The sequence below is a fragment of the Symphalangus syndactylus genome, chromosome 18 (genome assembly GCF_028878055.3).
Source record: "Symphalangus syndactylus isolate Jambi chromosome 18, NHGRI_mSymSyn1-v2.1_pri, whole genome shotgun sequence".
NCBI lineage: Eukaryota > Metazoa > Chordata > Mammalia > Primates > Hylobatidae > Symphalangus > Symphalangus syndactylus.
The window spans coordinates 48510544-48515126 of record NC_072440.2 but is presented as its reverse complement, the minus strand read 5'-3'; the positions used below and the strand labels follow the sequence as shown (position 1 = coordinate 48515126).

The window sequence follows — 4583 nt, the reverse complement described above, 5'->3', positions numbered from 1 at the left end:
AATTCTAGCTTTAAAATTTTAATTGTAATGTAAAAGCGAAAAGATGCCAAAATTTTCTGAAGCAACCCTAGGAATAGGGTGTTATTCCCCAGAGAGAATATATGCAGGTTCCATTTCACTGTACTCCCTCCCAGCTGCCCCCTATGATCCCTAGCTGAGCTGCCTCAGTTAAGGATCATATTCCAGTGATGGTTTGTCTGAATGTCTGTCTGTATTCTAGACCACAAGTCAGAAGTTCAAAGGCGGAAATTCAGTTCATTCTCTGGTTTGCAATGATTACTGTGTTGCTTAAAGGTCATAAATATGTTGAGTAAATAAAAACAGTTTTTTTAAAAAAAAATTAAGTTCCTGAAACATAATCTGATACCGAAAGGCATTGTGAGTTATGTTTAGAAAAATTGTAGATGCTACTAAATTAGGCTCCATGTTTTCCAGTTGCTATTATTTAGAATTCTGTGTATTCTAGTTTCATAGTTTCCTTTGGTTGTTTTTCCTTTTTATGGAATTCCTAACATATCCATTCTTTTTTTTTTTTAATTTTTTCTCGAACTGTCTTCCAAACTAACCTTTCGTTTGAACCTGTGCTTCTTAATTGTCAGTGCAATAAAACATATTGGTTCCTTTGTTTTGTTCCTGCATTCTTTTAAACAAACAAACAACGAAATGGAAGGAAATGTGTCAAGGTCGCTATTGAGAATAGAAAACAGAACTCTAAAGGAAGATTGCTACCAAGAGAATTGTTTTTAAAGCCAGAGAAAATCACTATGATTTTGTTTTCCTTTGTGTGAGTACTTTTCTACACATTGATTATGGCTGTGCCAAGTAACAGAAGGGAAGAGAAAGGCCATTTTAGGACACGCCTGGCAGCATGCAGGTGATTTGGGGCACACAGGAATTCCAGATCCGCTCACCATAATAGAAGCAAAGAAACCAAAAGGCCAGGAAGAGACAAGGAAAGAACAATTGAAGACCTTTCCAGGCAAGAGATCAGGCCTAATAAGCAGATGCTAACTGGAAGTTCAATTAAGTCAGAATGGAATCTGGGGCAAGAAGAGAAAAGCTGTCAGAGTGAATGAATTAATTTTATAGAGAAGTATGATGCCACACCTATCCAGGTTTATAATCTCAATATCAAATAACAATCATTCTTCAAGCCTAAATCATAGCTTCTTCTGAAATTCTTTCTCGACAACCCCAAAGTGACATGTTTTCTTCTAGGCTCCTTTAGTTCTCAAGGGTTCACTTCTCATTCATTAGCCAACATAGCCTACCTTGTGTCCTGGTTACTTTTCTTGTGTAATATGTGAACTCTCCTGTGTTGAAGCTTTTACAATTTCTTTTTTGCAACTTCTAGATTGTTTGTCTTTTACTTAAATAAATATTTAACTACCATGGTGACAATTACATCATAGGATAATCTGATGACATCAAAATCCCTCATATGAGTAATATGTTGTAATCTCAAATCAAGTTCAAAAGATAAAGACTCTATTCTCTAGCACCTTGCACTGTGTACAAGATTGGTAAATTGATGCCATGTCATTGGAATATGGAAGATGTGCATAAACCAGTCCCAGACATTCTCAGATCCGTTTTATTTCCTTGATATGCTTCACACTTTCACACTATCTGAAATTATTGTGTTCCCCTCTTTGTATTTTTCTCCCCACTAAATTGTAAGCTCTATGTGTGCCAGGAGGCTTTCTGTTTTGTTCACTGACAAATCTTTAGGGCCTAGAAAAGTAGCACTTATCAGGAGCTCCATATCTGTTGAATGGAAAAACTGTTGTTGATTTTAACCAGATAATATGAAGTTCTATAATCCAAAAGTCTTGACAGAACTTATAAAATTAAGTCCTTAGTGTAAAGAATTAGGCAAGGTCTGTATTGATGTAGAAAGATGTTAAAAGGTGCAAAAGCAAATATGCCATAGGCCTGTCTGCAAAAGGGAGAAATACTTATAGGAAGAAGATAGTACAACTCACAAAGACCAACATGAAGCTTCCAGCTTTCTATTTACCAAGTCTTTAAGACTTGGTAAATGGAATTATCATCAGTTGTATGGTCTCTACTGTATTTTATGCCTACCAACATTGGTGTTCAAAGTTGTTTTTACAATTAGGCTATACCTTTAGTTACACTACTCATACAATTATCCATAGCAGAACTTCAGCCATTTGTCTTATCTCTTGAAGTCCATCCTTCCATGTTACCTCCTTGGCTTATGTACATTATAGGAGTAACTCATAAAGGACAAAGTGCTCACACACTCGTCTCTGTTCCCTACTGTACTTCAAGAGTAGAAGCATAAGTCAGTGCAGCCACAGAAGAGAGCAAAATGACACTAGTATAGATGAAGATAATCACATCCAAAGCCTTGGAGAAATCTACATGTGCATAAAAAGACATACACAAGAAAGTTCTTTGCAGCCTTGTCAATAAAAGCAACAAATTAGACATAACTTTAAGTTTTATTAACTTGAAAACAGATAAATACATCATGATATATTCACACAAGGGAATATTTCTCAGCAGTCAAAACAAATGAATTACTGCTATATCTGTCAACATGAATAAATCTAAAAACATAATGTGGAGTGGAAAAAGTTAGGTATAACACACTTTATATATAGTTTAAAATTGCAAAAAGCACCATAAAATTTATATATGCATAACTATAAAGCAAATGCATATGAGAAAATAAGTCCTGATTTAATAATAGTGCTTACTTCCATGAATAGAAGAAAGGGAGTGGATAAAATTGAGGAAAATACAGGCTCACAAATGTATATGTAATGTTTAATTGATTCTTTCAAAATTTTCAAGAAAAAATATTTCATAATATTAAGGTAGTTATGCACAAGAGTGTTATATCCTTAATGTACTTGCTGTATGTTTGAAACATTGAAATAATAAATACTTATTTAAACAACAACAACAACAACAACAACATTTATTTCCAGCCCTGGCCCCAGACTCTACAGCCACCGAGATGTCGATGCCTAAGAAGAATCAGATTGCCACTTACGAACTCATTTTCAAGGAGGGAGTCATGGTGGCCAAAAAAGATGTCCACCTGACTAAGCACCCGGAACTGGCAGAGGTTCACTCATGAAGGCCATGCAGTCTCTGAAGTCCCGAGGCTACGTGAAGGAACAGTTTGCCTGGAGACATTTCTACTGCCACCTCACCAAGGAGGGTATCCAGTATCTCTGTGATTACCTTCACCTGCGCCCGGAGATTGTGCGCAGCCATCCAGAGACTGGCAGGCCTCGGCCTAAAGGTGTGGAGGGTAAGCAACCTGCAAGACTCACAAGAGGGCAAGCCGACAGAGATACCTGCAGACGGAGTGCTGTGCCCCCTGGTGCCTACAAGAAAGCCCAGGTTGGGGCTGGGTCAACAACTGAATTCCAGTTTAGAGGTGGATTTGGTCATGGACGTGGTCAACCACCTCAGTAAAATTGGAGAGGATTATTTTGCATTGAATAAACTTACAGAAAAAAAAAAACACTTAAAAGCCCAAAGGAAAAACAATATACTCACAAAAGGTGAGTTAAAGTTATTGAAGTTGAAATAAGACTGGCAGAAGGAAAAGAAAGGAAGTGGAACTGAACAAGATGGACAAGATGGAGGAGGGAGCTTGAGAATGAGATCCATAGAAATAGGCAAGATCTGAAAGAAAAGATGAACTGGGAAAGTCCCAAGTGATAAAAGGGTGAGAATGCAGAAGTCACACCAATTCAAGACAGTGGCTCATGAGTCAAAGGGGAAACAAAATGGAAAATAGAGCTAGCACCGTCTGCAGACCACAACAGGAATATCAGCAAAGATGTATATACATCACTGTAAAGCAAGCAACATGAAAACATAATTAGTTCCCTCCCTAAGGGTCGATATGCTAGGATAAAGTTAAGAACATTCTAGGAGCCAATTAGCAAAATGCTGCTATTAGAGGCAAGGGTGGCTGGAAGAAAACGATTGTTCTGATTGTTTCTCAAATCTAGTTTAATTGTGCTAGTAGAATGGTGCAGTGATATATGAACTGTAGTAATGGCTCACCCCCTTCCACCCTTATAGATAAGAGGAGGTAAAAGGCAAGAAGATTGTCTTTCCATCAGAGCAATGAAAGAAGGCAGGGTGACACAATAATGCACCAATGCATGCCAAGAGATTCTATTGCAACATCAAACAACAGCAGCATCTTTACACAGAGAAATGGCTCTCCACTGGACATTCAAACCAGGATAATTGATTGTAAATCTATGACTCACCAAAATGTAGAAAATCTTACCTGTCAATGAGAACTAGAAGAATATTACTATGAGCCAGGCTGCCATTTATTAAATGGGGACTTGCTGACAGGTATCATATTTCTATTAGGGAAGGAAAAAAAAACAACCTTCTTGGGAATTTCTATTCATATTAACTGCCTCATCTGACTGTGCACCCTTGTTTTTGGCCAGGGAATAGAAAATTTGATATCTTTTCACAGGAGGGTTTCTCTTCTTTAAGTAATCTAGAAAGCAAGATAAGAGAGAAAGAAGCATAGAGAACAAGAGAGAAACAGAGAGTGAATGGCAGAA

At 37.4% G+C, this 4583-nt stretch overlaps 1 pseudogene; it reads left to right on the top strand.

Moving 5' to 3' along the window:
- Positions 1–2992: 2992 nt before the first annotated feature.
- LOC129467860 (small ribosomal subunit protein eS10-like) lies at positions 2993–3459 on the top strand (annotated as a pseudogene).
- The last annotated feature ends 1124 nt before the right edge of the window (positions 3460–4583 follow it).